Source organism: Ambystoma mexicanum, chromosome 3q, assembly GCF_040938575.1.
Source record: "Ambystoma mexicanum isolate Mex_15411 chromosome 3q, UKY_AmexF1_1, whole genome shotgun sequence".
In the NCBI taxonomy this organism is placed as follows: Eukaryota; Metazoa; Chordata; class Amphibia; order Caudata; family Ambystomatidae; genus Ambystoma; species Ambystoma mexicanum.
In genome coordinates, this window is record NC_090926.1 from 129,409,494 (window position 1) to 129,429,888 (window position 20,395).

At 46.9% G+C, this 20,395-nt stretch overlaps 1 protein-coding gene and 1 long non-coding RNA gene across 4 annotated transcripts in view; one reads left to right on the plus strand and one right to left on the minus strand.

Annotated features, from left to right (window-relative positions):
- Window positions 1–2,537, plus strand: part of LOC138582214 (uncharacterized) — a 145,735-nt gene extending 143,198 nt beyond the window's left edge. For all 3 annotated transcript variants that reach the window (XR_011304980.1, XR_011304979.1, XR_011304981.1), the window contains one exon: window positions 2,359–2,537. This is a non-coding gene — a long non-coding RNA (uncharacterized lncRNA). The remainder of the gene's footprint in view (window positions 1–2,358) is intronic.
- Window positions 1–20,395, minus strand: part of AMHR2 (anti-Mullerian hormone receptor type 2) — a 1,032,826-nt gene that overhangs the window by 329,622 nt on the left and 682,809 nt on the right. The gene's annotated exons all lie outside the window — the stretch shown is intronic.

Sequence of the window (20,395 nt, forward strand, 5' to 3'; positions counted from 1 at the left end):
TTTATGAAAAAATAAGCAAGTTGTACCAAACCTGCCTTTAATTTAACATGCCATCAAAACTAAACAAAAAACAGGCAGATTAATAAAGTAAAGCCATGAAAAGCCTGGATTTCAAACACCAGAAAAGGAAACCCAATGCATGAGTACATAGAAAACGCCCTCCAATAAACATATTTGGTGTTGGAACTTAAAGAAAGGCAAAGGCATAACCTGAGGGTCCAACACAAAATAAAGAACACCCTGAGTAATGCCCATGGGAAGCAAGAGATGGGATATCAAAACAGACAACCATTGGTCGACTAGGGCAGAACACCCAAATAGCACAATGGATAAGTAGATACAATTAGCCCCTAAAACACTTTAGCGAAATCAACAAGGGGCAACTGGGTAATAAGAGGAAAAAAGGTGCACAGTGTTTTACCCAAATATCAGACCAGAATGAAGTCCATGGTCCAAAGAGAGGCTATTGGCAGGACATCATAAAAACAGGAAAAGAATTTGGCAAGAACATGAGTATGTTTCTAACCAAACACCCTAACCCCTCAATGAACTAAGCCGAAGTAACCAAAATGAAAAAACAGGAGAGCCCGGGCTTTTAGAAAAAAATAAACAAGGGAGTAATTAAGCAATTGCTAAGAAGCAGGGGGACAGGCTCTCCACACCATGGGCAGACATTACATTATCTTGCTTAATTTCTTGGGGAGAGTAGCTTCAGATACAGTTACATCACTTGAAGAATAGCTGAAGATAACTCGTTCACAAAAAAGCAAGGTTGGATTATCTCCTTGCTGAGTCCCGCCATAGTTGCAAAGAGCTTGATGAAAAGTTGTTGAGAGCCAGAGAAGAGGACTGAAAAAATGAGACCATACCTAAACAGAAACGACTTAGCAGCAGAATAGAGAATTCTGACAGGATAGGCAAATAACCTCTACATTTGATTAGCCTGAAAAAGAGCCGCTAGCAAGGATAACAAACAGATAGGCGAGACTAAAATGAAGGAGTTGCAAGAATAGCTGTTCCAGAACCAGATCAGCCAGACCAATGGCAGACTTCTGAAGAAACCAGAGGTAGGACCTACCAGGCCACTTTTGGCGAACAAGACAGGTCAGGGCCATTAAAGCATGGTCTCATTAGGGAACAGCTGCTACAAGGAGGTCTAAAACTTCTGAAGCAAAAGGGCAAGAAGAGCAAGGATGGAGGGCGGAAAGAAGGAGGAGCCTGGCGCCTTTCATGGTGATGAGGGGACGGCAAAATTCAGGATCCTATTCTACCAAATCCCAGCCAACCCCTCTGAAGAGGTGGCATGATACACTATGTGTTAATTCTACAGCCCAAAGGTTTTTGCATTTTTCTTTGCTCCTGGATGTGTATAAGAGTTATTGGATTAGTGGGCCACAAGGACTATCAAGTAGCAGGGTGTAGTGAGACTCAGGATTCCCCTAGAGAAAATTGGGCATGCTCTGCCCTGGTGGACTTTCAGTCCTCTTAATAACACTACTTGGTTTGTGCTGCTTTCTTCTACATTGCTTACAAAAGATCCTTATGGGGAAAAATGGCCAACATTCACCTTAGAATGTGCTAATTCCCAAGAAAACAATGTCATGCTAACTACAGCGCTTTGTACCTCAAGCAACCTGTTGGGAACTAAGGGCTAATATAAAGCAAGCAGAATCTAACATTAGGCCAGGTATTAGCTCTCTTCACTTTCCTGGACGGTAGTTGTAGCAAGCATGTACTCGTCTGCTCTCTTTCACTTGAAACCACAACTTCATTGAGATCTTCCAAATCATCTGGGGCTATACATAAATCATCTCTCACAAGGGAGTCATTCTCCTCATTTCATCAACCATATTCTTCTATTGAGATGAAATCAAGGACTACAAGAAGAAATCAAGCAGAGGCAGACCTTGCAGCAGAGAGGGGCTTGTAAAATCGAACAGATCAACTAGCCTTCATTGTAAGGGGGCACAGGCACTCTCAGAAATCCTTTGTCCTCATCCCTGTGCATTATTTACAGAGCTAGTGATAGCTGGCCATTCCTCACAAATTTGATTGCTCTGTATAAGTCTGTGAAACCCATTGAATGTTTATTTTTTAATGCCATATAGTGGTTTCGTGTTTTTGAGAAATGGGCGCACATCAGGAGTATGCTCAAGAGTACGCTGTTTTGCTGTGAAACGTTGTCCCTTTGATGTTCCACGAAGCGGCGTAATGATGGAAGCAATAAGCTGTGTGGAAACAAACTACTTAATATCTCCTTGGTGAGAGTGTGCTTGGAGACACAAGGAGAATTACTATTGACTGTAATTGGATTTGAAAAGGGAACTAATCTTTGCTTCACTATTCTTTTCATTTCAGAGAGAACGAAAACAAGCAAGCCAGGCCACGCCCCCACAGGGCGGGATATTTAACTCTTGGGCCGTGCGCGTCAGTGCACGCGCATCAGGAGGACACTCAAGAGTACGATGTTTTGCTGTTCTGCTTGGTGCGGGGTGAGGTCATCCATTTTCTGTGTTGGGATGTTGAGCCGTGAAATAATGAAAGACTTTAAACCATGAAATAAAGGGTTAAGGTTTTACATTCTGCTTGTCTTGATGATTATTGCAAATATTGACTGACCTGATTTTATCAAATATATCAATGATTTTGGCAGTGTGTTATACTGTTATATTGCTTGTACAGGCGGGGCCTCAACTACAGGAGCTCACAAAGGTTCAGAAAGGGCAAAGTGTATAGCATTGAAATGTAGAAAAAACCATGAGCAGCCACAAAGAAATCTTGGCTGCCCCTCTGGTTTTTACTAACAGAAGGAATACACTGCCAAGAGCGTTAGCCCTGCCCCTCCCATTGTCTCCAGAAACCGAATCTGAGTTGGAGGAAAGAAACTGTGAGGAGGGGGCGGCCGAGATAAATGTAGATACAATGCCAGAAGTTTTAAATGATATAGGGCCTCATTACAACTCAGGCGTTAAGGGTTAACGCCGTTGTTAACCCTTAATGCCTGATTCCAATTTTAACGGCTGCCTTTAGCAGGCGTTAAAATCCATGGCGCTAAACCGCCTTGGTGCTAATTACGGCACCGTAATTTACGGTGCTGTAATTAGCGCCTTCCCCACTCCCATTATGCCCTATGGGGCAAAAATGGGAATGGGGAAGGGTAAATGGGAAATGGGGATTTACCGCCCCACTCACCTTGGAATGGGGCGGTAAATCCGCCATCCACCATGGTGTATACATAGTTTACACCATGGTGGTAAAGTTGGTGTACTTACCGCCTTGGTCGTAATGACCCCAATAGAAGGGGTTGGGGACACACAACAAGGAGGGGTTCTGGGTCACTACCAATCATGAAAAAGGAGGTAGAGCGGAATGTTGGGGGGAGGAAAGGGACAGACAGGTTGAAGGGGTGGAGGGAAGCAGAGCCCACGATTACTTGTTCTTGGATACCCCACCTATTTATTCAAGCGGGGAAATCACATTGCTGACTATGACAGAACATCTGAAAGAGGTGGGGATGGCAGATTTATTTATTTATTCAGATATGTAGAGCGCACGTCAGCCCGGGGGCATTGTGGCGCTTGTTACAGACAATATCTTAGTTACATAGGGTACAGTAATTACATACAATACAGAATTTACAGTAGACATGGATACATTAGCAATGCAGTATATTTACATGGATTCCTGAGAGTTTCCCAATTATTTTGCAAGGAATGAGGTTTTCAGTTTCCTGCGAAAAATGGGGAGTGCGTTTTCCGCTCTAATGTCTGCAGGGAGAGCGTTCCAGGTCTTGGCTGCAATGTAGGGGAAACTTAGTCCTCCGGCTTTGGCTTTTTTGATGCGTGGGATGCAGATTAGGTTGGAGTATTGCGTCCTGGTGGGACGGGAGGAGGAAGGTTTGAGGATGGTTTCTGATAGATAGGACGGGGCGGAGAGAGAGAGGCATTTGTGAGTGAGGGTGAGGATTTTGAGAGTGATCCGTTCTTTGATCACTCTCAAATCAGATGTGGAAGGTGTGGAGTCAATAGGCCAAGTAGACTTTTATTTTCCAACTCTGTTTTTAATTATCATAAACAAAACAGTTACAGACAATCATGTACGTCATGTGCAAGAATACGTTGATTGCTGATGGTTTTAGCATTATTGCACTAGCACTGACCGATAAGATTTTGTAACATATTTCCCCCCTTACCTCCCCTATTTTGCCCTAGGTCCCCTCCCTCCCTACCCCCTAATTCGGGACGTGCTCCTATACCAGTCGCAATGGATGAGTGTGGTCTTCAGTTCCGTGTATATACGTCAGGTTGTAGTGATGTGTGGTGTGTCGTAGTCTCTGCGTGGGCACCTCTTGATCAGATGTATGGTTCTAATAGTTCCCAGAACCGGTTCCCTCTTGCTGGGTTGAACCTTAGTTGTCTTTTGAAGGCCGCCCGTTCAAGTCAGCATGTCTTTGAGAGGGTTGTAACCCATTCAGTGTTGGAGGGCAGCTTTGCTGCCTTCCAGTGTGTTATCCAGAGTTTTCTTGCAGTGAATAGTACAAGGCTCATGAACTTGCGTATTAACGTGTCAGTGTACCAGTCCGTTCCGTCTGTGCCTAAAATCATTCGTAAGGGGTGAAGGCTATGTTCGCCCCATTAATGCCTGTTAGTTGTCAGTGTACTCTACATCAGTAGGAGGTTAGTGTGGGGCATGATTGAGACACCTAGATCTTCCACCCATATTGTGGCCAGCGTTTGCATTCTACCTCTATCATCAGGGATTGACAGAGTAGAATGTGCGAAGTTGTGGGAAAATATCTATGTTTTGTTCCATTTCTTTCTCGCATTGTGCGGGGGGGCAGTAGGCGGGATTCTATGGTTGTATGCTCTAGGATCGTAGCCTGAATGGTGTGGTAGCACAGCCAATTCCCCGCTCCAAGTCCCAGGATGCGTCGTGCTTCTTGGAAGCGTACAAGTGGCCCATCCTCTATGATGTCCATTACCCGTGTTTTTGTCCATTCAACTGTCTGATTCTGGTAAGTTGCCTGTGTTTGCCCATATGCTAGGACCGACCTTACGCTGGCCTATGTTGGTGCTACTTTGGTTGGTACCACTTGTGCAGCTCAGAGTCTGTTCCCTTGCTGAATGGTCGGTCCTATTATCGAATGTGTTTTAAGCTTCTGCAGGAGTTTGTGTGGTGTTGTGGCCATAATCTCTATGGGAGTTAATGGGGCCATCATGGCTAGTTCCATGATCCACCAGCTGATGTCGTCACTCGTATTTAACCACCGTTTCATCCCGCTTATCCGAGTCGCCTGAAAGCAGGCCTTCAGTGAGGCGGCTGCCCGCCCCCGTTAGTTTTATCCGCTTGTAATATGGGGAGGCAAACTCGTGCTTTTTTTCCTCACCAGGTGAATTTGGTGATGGCTATGGCTAGTTCTTTTAGCATGTTTGATGTTGGGCCGACTGGGAGCATTTTAGATGTATATATCTGTTTGGGGAATGCGTTCATCTTCAGGGTGTTAATCCTCCCAGTCAGGGATAGAGCCAGTGTGTCCCATCTCTCTAGATCTGCTTTAATGTTCTGGAGGACCAGCGGATAGTTGAGGTCGCGGAGTTCATCCACCGAGGCGATTATGCAAATCCCTAAGTATTTTATGGATTGAAGCTGGAGGGTGAACGATTCCACCCCACCAGGGTCCCACGGGTTATCTTGTCTTAGGGGAATCACCACTGATTTATTCCAATACATTTTGTATCCTACCATCTGGGCTATGTCCTGTAAGAATGACTTGATATATAGTAGGGTCTTTGAGGTCCTGCTAACATACAGAAGTAGATTGTCCGTGTAGAGCCATACATCATGTTCTTCCATCCCTTGATGTATACCGGACCAATTTGGGTCTGTGCGCATTTTGATTTCTAAGGGTTAAATGGATAAGGGGTATAATAGAGGCGATAATAGTCAACCTTGGCACGTACCTGATTGTAGGGCGAATTCTCTGGAGGCCACCCCGTTGGTGACCACCAAGGCAGTTAGGCCTGTGTATAGAAGCTTAAATAATTGGATAAGGCACGGGGGAAACCGTATCTGGGCAGGACGTGAAACATAAACTCCAATTGTACCTTATCAAACACCTTCTCTGCAATATTTAAAAATGACATGTTCACTCAGGAGGATACAAGGTGGAGGGAAAATTTGGAAAGTGGGGGGTGTCAAAGAGAGAAGGAAGGAATCTCGAGCCAAGGAGTACCAAATAACGAGGGTCCTAATTGGCGATGGCTGACATTAATATTGAAAGCGTTGATTGCTCAACTGAAGTGTCTAAGTCAGCCACTTTAAAGGAAAACATATTCTTAATTTCCTCACTTGGAACACAAGGGGGTATAGACACCTACTAACCAATGTAAAAGTATGTGAGCTGTTAAAAGAATACGATATCACATTTTTCCAAGAATCCTGGGCTAATGCTAATTTAATATTGGATGGCTTTGAGGTCACCAATATTCTTGCTCGGCAGGGGTTGAAGGGAAGGCCAAAGGGAGGGGTGGCAATGGCCACTAAACAGGGGCGAGAACTACAGAAAATCCAGGAATAGAAGATTATGGACATCATCCTAGGTATTGGGGTAGAGGTAAATGGGGATATTGGGACAACTCATGTACTTCTAATTGATGTATACTGGAACTCTGATCTTAACTCAGAAATGGTTATTGGGATGTTGAATCCAAGAATTAAAGAGTGGTACCGAAACCACCTGGGGCGGGACTTAATACTTGCAGGGGATCTAAACGCAAATTGCAACATACAAAGAATGGATATTCTGAACTACCTTATCGTGGATCCTGGACAAGTGGCAAAACAAAACAAAAAATTTATTCAAGGGGGTATGTGGTTAAACGTTGTGGAAAGCTGGGGTTTCACACTTTTGCATAATGATTTTCCTACATGGGCGGCAGGGAGCCTAGCCTCTGAAATAGATTATGTATTTTTGTCAACAAATCTGTTTTCCGAGGTACAGGGTCACATAGTTAAGTTTACTGAATTTAGTGACCATGCGCAATTGAGCGTACAGTTGAAGTGGACTTCTCAGAGGGTAGTCCAAGATGAAAATTTGAGTAAGCTGGTAGTTATACTAGTGGGAATAGACTGAGATGGACCTCAAAGAAAATGAGTCATTTTAACACCACAACAATGATTGAATTTATTTCAAACCCTCTAGAAGAAAAAACAACTAAGTACTCTGTTCTGGGTTTTCCTGTATACTTGGAGGGGAATTTATCTAGGATGATTGTATCACAGGATCAGAAAAGGAGCGTATAAACAAATGAAAGGCATGTTTTCAATCTGGAGGTGAAAGAAAGGAAAACAAAACTGCATAGAGAGATTAGAGCCAACCAGAGGGGTAGGGGGAAAGGGGAGGGAAGTCGAGAAAGGATTTGTTTATTGAAACAAGGGTATACAAACTGGCTTACATTCAAACGTGCCAGACTACATCAAATAGATGGGCAAAGAATGCTGGAAAGTTTGAAAGGGAAGACCTCTAGAGCTTTTTGGGAGCTTCTAAATAAAATAGAGGAAAATCAACATCTATCTTCAACTAATCCTATTTCTATGGTTCCAGTGTTTTGAGAACATACACAAATTACACACTACTGAAATGAATGAAGATACGGGTCCCTCCTACAGGTGGAAAATAGATACCTGAGTAGGTAATATAGCTGCGAAGATTATAAGAGCCTATCCATCAAGATCTAATGCTATTCTGAAACACAATGTGGGATTGTGGGCTAAAATTCTGCACATTCAATTTAATAATATAGTGGAATTGCAAAAAAATACCGAAACATGGAAAATGTCTCACATGGTACCAATATTTAAGAAAGGATCCAGGCTGTTACCAACTAACTATAGATCTATGTCGATAATGGATGCAGACTCCAAAATCTTCACAGCTATTGTGCTGGATCACATAGAGGAATGGAGTATAGAGAACCACATCCTTGACTACAGACAGATGGGGTTTCAAAGGAAAATGGGAACGGACTGTGGGGCACTACTTTTGAGTTGTTTACAAGGTCTGGTCCGGTCATCAACAAATTCTGCAGTGTTTATTGCCTCAAACGACCTTAGTAAGGCTTTTGACGCCATCAATAGACACTCGTGGATAAAATGGATCGGTATGGAATGCCAAAGGGGTTACTGAGTATCATAATGTATCTACACACAGACTCCAAAATGAAAATTAGATTAAATTCTGAAAAACATGGTGAGGGATATGGCAGGGTTGCATCCCGGGTACCACATTGTATAATCTGTATGTGGCAGATGTAGGTGCGGCTCTGGATAAAAAATCGTTGGTTTCCCCAAAAATTGGTGCCTTAAGAATAAATTGGCCGGCCTACGCCGATGATTTTATTTTGGCAGATTCTACACCCATAGGTCTACAAAGACTGATCTCTGCCTTTGGTGAGTACATGAACTCTATAGATCTTAAAATAAACACCTCAAAAACAGTTATAATGAGAGTTTTCAAAGGGCAACATAAAAAATCCTCTAAGTTTCCATGGCACTGGGAGAATAGTGTATTTGCTATAAAATACAGCATGCAATACCTGGGTTACCCAATTGTGGCAAGGTACAAAAAAATCTTTTTGAAAACCTCTTTGAAATCAAAGATAATGGGAATGACTAGACAAATGAGGCAAACCAGACACAAAATACAGAACATTTTCATTTATGCCGTGTAGGGAATATTATAGATGTAAAGTAGTAGCCTGCATTTGTTATGGTTTAGAATTCCTGCCAAGAGTGTTAGAGTCTGAATTTAAGGTAATTGAAAGTACAATTTGGCTCACCAATTTGCAAAGGCAGACAGAGTAAATTATTGCCGAACACATCCACCAAGGCTTCCACTGAAGAGGGGAGACAACAGAGGAGTACCAAGACCTGGAAGAGGGAATAATATTCTGCTCCCCTGGGTCAAATTGATGGGGACATACATCAAGCCCCAGAGGCTGCCGGCACCTTTGCAAAGCTCTGGGGAGCATTCCTGCAGCGCCCAGCCTTGCCGAGCCTCCCTACCCACATCTCAGGGGAAGTGTTACGCTCACCTGATATCCATGGGGGCGTCTGGAAGGCTCTGAGATCTGGAACCCTGGATGCGTAGTTGCCCAGTGCTGAATAATGAATCTTAGTTATTTGTAGGGTGAGCTATACGTCCTGCCTTTCTTGTGCAGGGGGGCTTGACGTTTTTTGGCGAGCTGCCCGAATTGCTTCACTCGTGCAGTATGCCTTCCTTCGGCCCAGGCCTGCTGTGACCCCGAATCTGCTGGTAGGCAGGTAGGTTTCTTCTGGTGGGATTTCGTTAATGTCTTTATCTCCTTCTTTTCGGGTGCAAAGGTCTTGATGCTGGCGTGCTGGATGGAGAGGCACGTTTCTAGGTAAGAGAAAGCGTGAAGCGCAGCACTTTTATTGTCTTTTGAAGCTAACCTGTGTTTTCTTCTTCTTCTCCTCACAGGCCGCTATGGTGCTGCGAGTGGATGAGAGCGCGATGTAAAACAGGCCCCCAGAATCTGTTATGGTAGTACAGCGCTGTGCGGTTGTTTAATATTGAAAGCGAACCTGAATATGTCTCTTTTCCTTTGCAGATGTTGCTCCGGATGGAAGCGTGGCGTAGCGCGATGGAATTCAGATAAGAATGATGGAATTCAATGTTTTGGAAGTGTGCGTTCTAATATTGTTTTTCCCTTACTCGTTATTGCAGGTCGCAATGTTCGAACAGCAGCTGTGGTAGCGGTTTGCCAGAGGTCCTTAAGCTAGTATTCACAGGTGAGTGATGTTTCTTCTTCTCTCGGTTTCCACAGATTGCAGTCCATTTGAGATGCTCAGGGCTGGATGGTGTTTTCTCAGGTAAAACAGAATAATCTTGTTCTTGTTCTAGCAGGATTACAGGAAGATGCTAAAGACCAGGAGCTGGACACGGTGAGTGTCACGCTGCTGGTTGCAGAATAACACGAAGCATGTTCTGCAGTCAGGGTGTGGTTTATATAGCCCAGGTAAAGTAGTACCAGGGAAAGTATTTCCAGGCCTGCCACACCCAAAACACTAGACCGCATGGCTTCTTAGAACTAGACTGTGTGGGTGCTTCCATGTTGGATTTAAAGGCCCATGTACATAAATGGGACCTAGTTTGAACAGCCCTTCCTTCCTACATGTGAGCCTGGTGCCAAAGGTGCCAGGACTGGCTCCGGGAGCCCTTTTGCAGTGGTTTAAAGGCCCTCAGGGTTCTGGTGGGAGCCTGCTTGTGGCGCAACGTGTGCCCTCTCACAGTGGTCATGACAGCCACTCTCCCCCAAGGCCCCTCTCATGGTATCCTTCCTGTTCGGTCCGGGTTTGGTGGGGTTATCCAGGTGAAACCTCTTAATCAGATGTGGTGCGTGAATATGTTCACTTGGTTCCCAAGTTCTGTCTTGAGGCCCGTACCCTTTCCAATCCACTAAATAGTATAGCTTAGATCTGGTACGTTCCGAATCCAAGATGTTTTTAACTTCAAATTCAAGCTCTCCATCAACTAGCACAGGTTTTGGTGGTATTAAGACTTGGGTTCCTGGTTGTACAGGTTTTACAAGTGACAGATGGAACACCGGATGAATTTGCATGCTTGGTGGTAAGGCTAACTTGACGGCCACTGGATTTATCACCAATTCGATGGTATAGGGTCCTAGATATCTTGGATGAAAGGTCCGGGTACCTTTTATGGGCACATGTTTTGATGCCAACCAGACTTCGTCTCCAATTTGGTAATCAGGAGCTTTCTCTCAATGCCGATCCGAGAAATCTTTTTGCCTGTCTTTGGCTTGCAGTAAATGTTCGTTTGCCCTTTTGAAGGCTTGGGTTATACTTGTGTGTAGAGTCTTTACCGCTGGCATTTCCAAGGTGTGGGTGAGTCTAGTTCAGAGGTACGTGGATGTCTTCCGTACATTGTGTAGAATGGGCTTTGTCCCGTGCTGTTGTGTATGGAGTTATTGTATGCATATTCAGCTATCCATAAAAAGTCTTTCCAATTCTCTTCCACTTGATGCAGCATGCAACGTAGATACTGTTCTAATGTCTGGTTTGTTCTTTCTTTTTGTAAATCCGTTTGGGGGTGATGGCTAGTGGATAATCGAACATCGATTTGTGCCATGGTACAACATTTCCTGCAGAAGTTGGATACCAATTGGCTTCCACTATCTGAGATTTAGACTGAGGGGAAACCAGGCAGTTTTATAATCTGTTCAAGAAATGCTTTTGCCAGACCGGTAGCGTTAGGAAGTCCTTTGAATGGAATGAAATGTGCCATTTTAGAGAACAGGTCTACAACCACCAGAATGGTATTAAAACCTTGACAGGGAGGTAAGTCCGTAATAAAATCAAGAGAAGGAGTATGCCAGGCAGCCGGTGGAATATCCAGTGGTTGTAGGAGGCCAGCTGGTTTCTGTTTTTGTGATTTATTCTGTGCACATATCCCACAGGATAAAACGAATCGAGCAATGTCCTTACCCCCGGTTAGCCACCAATAATTCCGTTTAACCTTGGCTAGAGTCTTAGCAATTCCGGGATGGCCTTCGATCAGGGAATCGTGATAACCAGACATGACCAATTCTTGCAGATCTTTACTTGGTAGATATAGTCGTTCCCTGAAGTAGGGTAATCCATCCCGAACTGTGTGATGTTCATTTTGGGAATTCCATTTCTGCAAGATCTCGGGGTTCATTAAGGTTCAAATCTTATCTTGAAGTTCACTCAGAGTCAATGTGGTGGTGAGTCCCAGTAGTTTATCACTTGAGATGATGGCAACAGGGTCCAGGGTACTGTTTGTTTTCTCTTCAACACCCATACGAGACAAGGCATCAGCCTTCCCATTCCAAACTCCCGGTCAGTATGTTATTACGTAATCTTATTCTGCGAAGAATAGAGCCCACCGCAACTGTCGTGACTATTGGGCTTTTGCTGACTTTAGGTATTGAAGGTTTCGGTGATCTGTGATTACTGTGATGGTATGTCTGGCACCTAATAGATACTGCCACCAGGCTTTGGGGGCTGATTTTATTGCCAACAATTCTTTGTCTGTAATTGCATAGTTAAGTTCTGGTGGTGAGAATTTACGTGACCAAAAGGCCACGGGTGTAATTGGCCTGTCTCTGGATCTCTTTGAAAGAGAACTGCTCCCATAGTACGCTGGAAGCATCAGTTTCCACTACATGGGGGAGATCAGGGCGAGGATGTCGTAAAATTGGCGCAGAGGTGAATCTTTTCTTGAGTTCCTGAAAAGCCTGTTCCGCCTCTTCAGTCCATTGGAATTTTTTGTTGTTTTTTCTCAGTAACGATGTGATTGGGTGGACTATCCGTGAGAAATCTGGAATAAATTGGTGATAAAAATTTGCAAAACCAAGCATGCTTTGGGTTCCTTTAATTGAAGAAGGTGACGGCCAATTAAGGATGGCATCTACTTTGTGTAAATCCATCTTGGCTCCCTTTGGCGAGAGAACAAAACCGAGGAACTCAACTTCGGTGACATGGAAGGAGCACTTCTCGAGTTTAGCGTACAGTTTGTGCTGGTGAAGTTTTGCAAGGACTGAGCGAACATGTTCCACATGCTCTCTTTCAGAGGGGGAATACACCAGGGTGTCGTCAATATAGACCAGGGCACAGACATCGATTAATTCCCGTAATACATCATTCATGAAGTATTGGAACCCTGCGGGAGCGTTCTACAGCCCGAAAGACATTACCTGATATTCGTACAGGCCATACTTGGTGCGAAACACGGTTTTCCATTCATCCCCTTTCTTAACACATACAAGGTGGTATGCTCCTCTGAGGTCTAGTTTGGTGTAGATTCGGGCATCCTTGACTTGACCCAACAGTTCTGGGATAAGGGGCAAAGGGTAGCAGTTTTTTACTGTGATTTGATTAAGTGTGTGGTAATCGATGCAAGTCCTCAAATTTCCTTCCTTCTTGGGTACAAAGAATAAGGGAGAGGCTGCCGATTAGCCAGGTATTGTTACGCTCACCTGGTATCCATGGGAACACCACCCAGCCGGGCTGCTCGCTGCTATACTTCTCAGTGGTTCCCAGATGTGGTCTGCGGGGAATGTTCCGCCTGAAAATACAGGAGGGCTGTGTTCAAGACTGGCCGATCGAGGTAAGTATCCTCTCTCCACCCCGTATGATTTCAGCCCCTCTGGGCCCTCTCCTCACCTTGTGGTAGAATTAGGTGCGCTCTCCGTCCTGCCTTCTTTGCAGGGACGCATTGTCTTTCATGGGCGTGTGCGGTCCAGTTACTTCACTGACCCCGGCCCGTTTGATGTCTTTCAGGTAGGTCTTATTGCTGTTTTTTCGTATTGTTGTTATTCTTGCATGCCTTTCTTTGTTTAATAATGTCTCTTTTCTCCCTTAGATATGCGGAGCTTCAGCGTGGCAAACTGGCTTTGTTGAGCCTCACTGGTAAATGATGGCGCATAATGAGCGCTATGATGTGGTAAGCCTATGCCCAGCGCTGCAATGTCTTGCCTTTGCTAACCTATTTTCCTTCTTTTCTCGTAGGTCGCAGTGTTCTCCCAGCGCGTGTGGAATTTCTGGAGCGATGCCAGCCGAGAGGCGACCAGCCAGGTAGCCTTTTGAGCAGTTCATAGTTTGCAATGTCTCTAATGCCTTCTTTAATTTTGTCTCTACCTTCCTCTTTCAGGTCATTCGGTAGGCGTGAGGATTCAAGGAAGCTGTTCACAGGAGCTGCGAGCGGATAAAGATGAGGATTGCAGGTAAGATGCTGCTGCTAACAGTGTTCCTTTTGTCTCCTTGCAGCTTCTGCTTCTCCGAGGCTTGTGGGTATAGCTGGACACCGTGAGCGTCACGTTGCAGACTGCAAAGTAACGCAAAGCGTGTTGTCTTCTTCGGGTGTGGTTTAAATAGCCCCAACAAAGTAGTCCAGGTAAAATAGTCCCTAGGCCACCACACCCAAAACACTATACTGCATAGCTTGGTTCCTAGGAGCCAAGCTTTGTGGATGCCTTCATGTTGGCTGAAAGCCTCAATAAAGTCGTTCCCTGAACACATGTCTTTCACGGTGTATGAGCCTGGCACCATAGGCGCCAGGACTGGTCCCAAGAGGGCTTTTGAAGTGGATGCCAGGCCTTAGAGACCCGAGTCCTGATCCCACCTGGCCAAAGGGCTTGCCAGTGGGGCTTTGGGACGAGGGTCGTGACAGGTATTGATCCAGATAGGACTTCAAGTGGAGATTTTCGGTTTCCATAAGTGCATAAATTCGACCACAAGGAACCTGTGCGCCAGGTATCAGGTTGATCTGACAGTCATAGGGACTATTGTGGCGGTAATGTGTTAGCCTGTTCCTTCTGAAAAACATCCTGATAATCCTGATATTCTTTTGGTAAGGTGTCCATTGGTTCCGCTATTCCTGAACAGATTTCAGGTTTGGCTGTGGTACAGATTTCGGGTAGCAAGCGTGGGCCCATTAATCGGAAAAGGTCAGTCTCTTTGCACGCCAGTATATGTGGGGATTGTGAGTTACTAACCATGGCATCCCTAAGATCAACCGGAACTGAGGAGCTTTGATGAGGTCAAACGTGATTGCTTCTTGGTGTCCATCCTGACACAAAAGGGTTAATTCTGTTGTGCATTAGGTTACTGGTCCCGAAGCAATTTCTGTACCTTCAACAGTAGTTACCTTTTCAGTTGTTGGTTTTGTGCATAAGGAAGTCCCTTTTCTGTTGCCAGATCTCGATCTATGTAATTACCAACTGTTCCGGTGTCTATATATGCCTCTATGGCATGCATCCGTGACGGTTATTGGTGATTGATCAAGGTTACCGGTAGGGCGAAATGTGAGGTCTGTGACTCATCCTTCTCGCTCGACAAGCAAACCTCTATGCTTGCCGGGCCTGGTAGTTTTCTGATTCCTTTCCATCATCTTCTTTCTCTGTAGCGCCTACCACCTTCCTTGGAGGTTTCACTGGGCATTCTTTGAGGTAGTGACCCGATTTACCGCAGTATAGGCATAAAATAACTCTAGCTGTCTCCTCTTGTCTCTTTCAACCTTGGTTAAAGGGGGTCGTACTCCTCCAATCTGCGTGGGTTCTGTGGTATTTTCTGATGGACATTGAACATTATCTTTTGAACGTACGTACATGGCACGATTTTCGAGTCTACTTCAGTCTGTTCTTCGATCCTGTAATCTGTGGTACAAATGAACTACCAGGTTGATAAACTCTTCACTCACAGTCTTTAGGTGGGTCTACCACTTGAGCAAGGACATCCTTCAGACTCTCCTTGTAGGTCCCGATGAAACAACGTGGTTCTTTTATCTTCTGGCCACCCCGCTTCTACAACCAGTCTATTAAAGGTGGCAATATAAGTCAGCAAATCTTGATTCCCTTGGCGGAGGGACAGGAGTTTGTTATCAAGAGCTTGTCCAAGCAAGTGTCGAGCAAATAACTTTTCCATTTCCTGTTGAAAACCCCTGAAGTTCTGCAGTAAAGGGTCATCCTGGCTCACTAAAGGTACCGACCAGTGTGCGGCACTTCCACTCAAATATGATAACACGAAGGCCACCCTCGCCTTGTCGTTTGGGAAAGCCCCACAGCTACAAAGAAAATGAAGCGGCACTGGTTCATGAATGTTGCGTACCTTCTGGGGTTTCCATTAAACCGTTCTGGTGATGCCAGGGGTAGTGCTCCCGGCAACGTTATCTGTACTGGCTTGACTGATGATGGTGTAGCGACGGATGGGGCGAATCCGGGCAATGGAACCTGCCGCGCCTCTGTTTGTAGTAGCTGTTTGCTTAGTTCATCAGTACGGTATTTTGTGATTATTAACTCTCGTCTTAAGGCATTGGTTTCCTGCCGGGCTGCGTGTACCTCGGCGCCTAATTGTCCCAAAAACTGGGCTAACTGATCAGTTTCAGATGTCTCCATGACGCCCAAGTTAATAAGGTTTAAAGACTTTGGGCCTCATTACGAGTAGCCTGGTAAAAACGGGTTCATTACCGGCATGCCGGTAAGAGCGAGTCCGTGCTCGTATGAACCCGCTAATAGCGGGTGATTATGAGTGCGTGAGCATGCGTGAACCCCCATGCCGGTAATGATAATACCGGCATGCCGCTAAAGGCCCTCCAACCCCCCGATTGTGGCATCACGGGACCCGCCGATACCGGCACCGCCTCAAAGCAACCCCTAAATACCGGCCCGGTAATACCACCATGCTAATACCGGGTTCGCAAAACCGGACCCGGAAATTACGTCATCGCGCAGGAACGGGAAATGGGCCGGCGGCCATCTTTAAAAACACAATCCCTTGCCATCCTCCCCAATCACCAGTCTTTTCATGTCCTGCTGCGTCCGAAAACCCTGAGGATGTCCAAGGCTACCCAGAAGATGACCCCCCGGAAGCGGAAACAGCGTTTCTCTGACGCTGAGCTCAACATGCTGGCGGACACTCTGGCCCAGCATGCAGACATAATCAAGTCAAATGACATGAAGCATACTGCCCAGATGAAGAAAAAGCAAATCTGGCAAGAGGTTGCCCAGACGGTGTCAGCCATGGGGACCACCCCACGCACTGTGCGTGACTGCAGAAAGAGGTGGGACGACCTCCGCTTGAGGGTGAGGAACATCCTGGCAGTCAACAGGAGGGCAGCCATGGCGACAGGCGGGGGGCCACACTCACCAGCAAAGCTGATGCCCTGGGAGGAGACTGCCAGCTCATTCATTGATCCAGAGTCAATAGAGGGATTTGGAGAGATGGAGATGGGTGCCGCATCATCCACAGAAGGAGGTGAGTGACCCTGCACATCCCTGAAGGGGAAACCATAACGTAGCACAAGTGACGTGGAAGTGAGACTAGGCAAGCCAATGCATGTCCCAGACCCACATCAACATATCCAGTCAATAATGCGTGCCACCCCCTGCCACACAGACACATGCATGCTGAGTGCCAATCCCAATCCCAACACACGGGCAACATAACATGACCGTGCCCATGTAACTCAACACACAGACCCCATATCAATGGCATGCCACCTGCCATGCATTGATGGCCTACATGCCCCCTCAGAACACCAATTGCCACACCCCTGTAATAAATGGATGCATGAATGTATGAATATATCACAGTGCAATAGTATGTCGCTGGCATGTGACACCATCACTGATGACCTGCATCTCTTCTAACGCCCAGGCACCAATGAGGAAGATGCCAGTCAGGAGATGGGCGCAAGGGCATCAACATCACGCCATGGGACAAGGGCCACCGCCACCACCACCCCCCAGCCAGAAAAACAGGCCAGACCAACACGCAGTGTGCCAGACCGGGTTGAAACCCTGCAAAAACACCTGCTGCCAGTGTGGGCCACACACATCAACACCAGCAGCAGCCACCCACAACAGTGGGAGGGGGTTCCGTTCCTGCACCACCAACCACAGCGGACGTTGCAGATGCAAATGTGGACACCGAGGGTGTCACAGTTGTGTCTACTACACCCATCCCAAACCCCCTGACCGCCTCCCCACCACATATGGAGGCCGACAGCAGTGACAATCCCTGCCTCCACGACTCCGACCTCGGAGATTCCGACATGTGTCTCTTCGAGGAGGATAGCACCCTGGATGTGGGCCCCACGCAAGCGCCATCCACCACCCCGGCTGCGACCACTCCAGCCACCAGCACTCCGGCTACCACCGACACTTTTGAGGCTCGCCTGTCAAGAGTGGAGGCACGACAGGAGTCAATGCTTGATCTAATCAGGCAGTACATTGCCGATGGGGAGGACACCAGGAGGGCCATTGCTACTGCCATTGGGGAGACCTCAGCAGCCATTGCTGCGAAAACTGCTGCCGTTTAACGCGTCTGCAGTCGTCATGAGGGACTGTCTGGGGGCAGTAACGCAAGTGCTAACGTCCATCCTGCTCCATATGCAGCAGCCACGCCTTGAAGCAGGCGTGAAACCTGCCTCTGACACGTCCTCTGCTACAACACCTTCAACCTCAGCCCACACAAGCGCTGTGCGGATGACCCGGAGGAGTGCACGGCACTCGGAGATGCCACCCCCGGATACCAAAAAGGCCAAGAAGTAGATTGGCCATACAATGGCTGTTGGACACATGGTTGTTGGTGAAGGGAACAATCATCAGAGTACATTTGGGGACATTTGGGGTTTGTAGGGTGGGTTAGGAAGTTCACTGGGGGTTCTGGGGGGGAGTGTTCACATTGTTGCCTGTTTGAAAAATACACCCGTTGTGTGCCAAAAATTCAATGGGTGGCCATTCTTCATTTGGTGCATGTACATTTAATGTGTGATGGTGTTCAGTGGCCAACTCCCAACAATACAAGTGTGCATGTACACATGGAGCCAGTGTGTCACTGACACATGTCTATCATAGTCCCTGTGTTTCAGGAGTATTCGTGAATTAGTGCTTGGCGTACAGCACTGCCATCCGTGCATCATGTACTGGCAGGGGGGCTACTTCACCTCCGTCTCCATCCTCATCATCCTCACCCGGGCCATGCATGTCAATGTCAGGTGGCAGTGGTACATTTCTCCGGACGCACATGTTGTGCAGCATGACACAGGCCATGGTGATCTTTGCCACCTTCTCAGGCCTACATAGGAGTGCCCCACCAGACCTGCTGAGGCAGCGGAACCGCGCCTTCAACAGGCCAAAGGTCTGCTCAATCCCAACATGCTGAGGCAGATGTGCTGTGGTATTGCAACAATGTTTGTCCTCCAATTCATGCTGTTCATTCTTCACTATGCATGGTCACACTTACCACATTGCCTCAGTTGCCATCCTGTTCATGCATGCATTGCTTGCCACCACCATGGTGGCCTGGTTGTGCTTCTTACTTGTTGTCATCGATATGCATAATTTGTGCAATGTGGCCCAGTAATGTGTCCTGTTCCGTTTGGCAGGTTCAGGTCAGGAGTGTTTAGCTCTGCATGCATTATCCAATCACCGGTAATTGCCACCCAGGTGGAGTATGCCCCTCCCTTTCCCACCCAGGTGGAGTATGCCCCCCCTTATGCATCCCTAGACATCAGTACCCCAAAGCACTGCCATGAGACAGTTGTGCAACTCACCAGGCAGCCAGGCACGTGGTCCAGCATGTCGCTCCATGTGACAGGGTAGCGTGGAGTTACGCAGTACCATGGCATCATGTGTTGATCCGGGAAATCGGGCGCAGCAATGTGTGATGATCTTGCTGGAGTCACATACCATTTGCACATTGATGGAGTGGTATTGCTTGCGATTGCGGTACACCGCGTCTATGGCATGGGGGACTACCAATTCCACATGGGTGCAGTCGAGGACACCAACACAATTGGGCATGCCTGCCAGTGCATGGATGCCTACTTTGGTGTCGGCTATCTCCTGGGCAGTCCGTGGTAGGGATATGTGGATGTTTGCATGCTTCAGGAGGGCATCCAGCACTTGGTTCAACATGCGTGAAAATAGTGGCTGTGAAATGCCATGCAGCTGGCCCACTGTGTGTTGGTAGGTGCATGTGGCCAGGAAGTGTTGCACAGACACCACCTTTAGTAGCTGGGGGATGGCAGTGCGTATTTCTATGAAGCTGGCAATGTCGTTCTGTATCATGTCCACTATGGTGGTGATGGTGTCACGGTCCAACCGGTACAGGGTGTGGATCTGCTCAGGGGTTAGGTTAAAAGGGCTGGTTCTGGTGTGAGGGATTGGTGGTTGCCTACAAGGCACTGCTGGCTGCGCTGGTGGTAATTGCTGGGCCTGTCTCACCCTCCTTCTCCTCCTGCATCTCCTCTGTGCTGCCTGTTGTTGCTGCTGTAGTTGTTGTTGTTGCTGTTGTTGCTGTAGTTGTAGCAGAATGGGTATGTCCTCCAGCGCCATGATTGCAACAGCTAGTGGTAGCTTTTTGGTGTTGTAAGGGGTGTGGTGTGTGGGTGTGCTCATTTTATACTGGCCCAGCCTCCATTGACTCCACCTGTGGGGATTGTGTGCACCTGTGGCAGTTGGCTTGTTTCCTGATTGCTGTTTGCGGGTGGTCCGCGATGCCTGTATGGCCGGCATCGTGCAGCCCATGATTACCGGCTTCGCGATGCCAGTATTTGCATGTCGGCGTGGGTTGGGATGTCACACTATTACCGGCATGCCGGTATTTGCTCCCCGATGGGGCGCGTGTACGCACCCATGCCGCTATTAGCGGCGCCATTATTAAGGGTGCCGCTAATACTGGGTTTCCGGGTCAGAATAAACCGGAGCGGAAAACGATGCCGGTATTACCATACCAGCAACGTTTTTGCCTTACCGCCAACCTTGTAATGAGGCCCATTGTGTTCTGTTACGCTCACCTGATATCCCCGGGGGCATCTGGAAGGCTCTGAGAT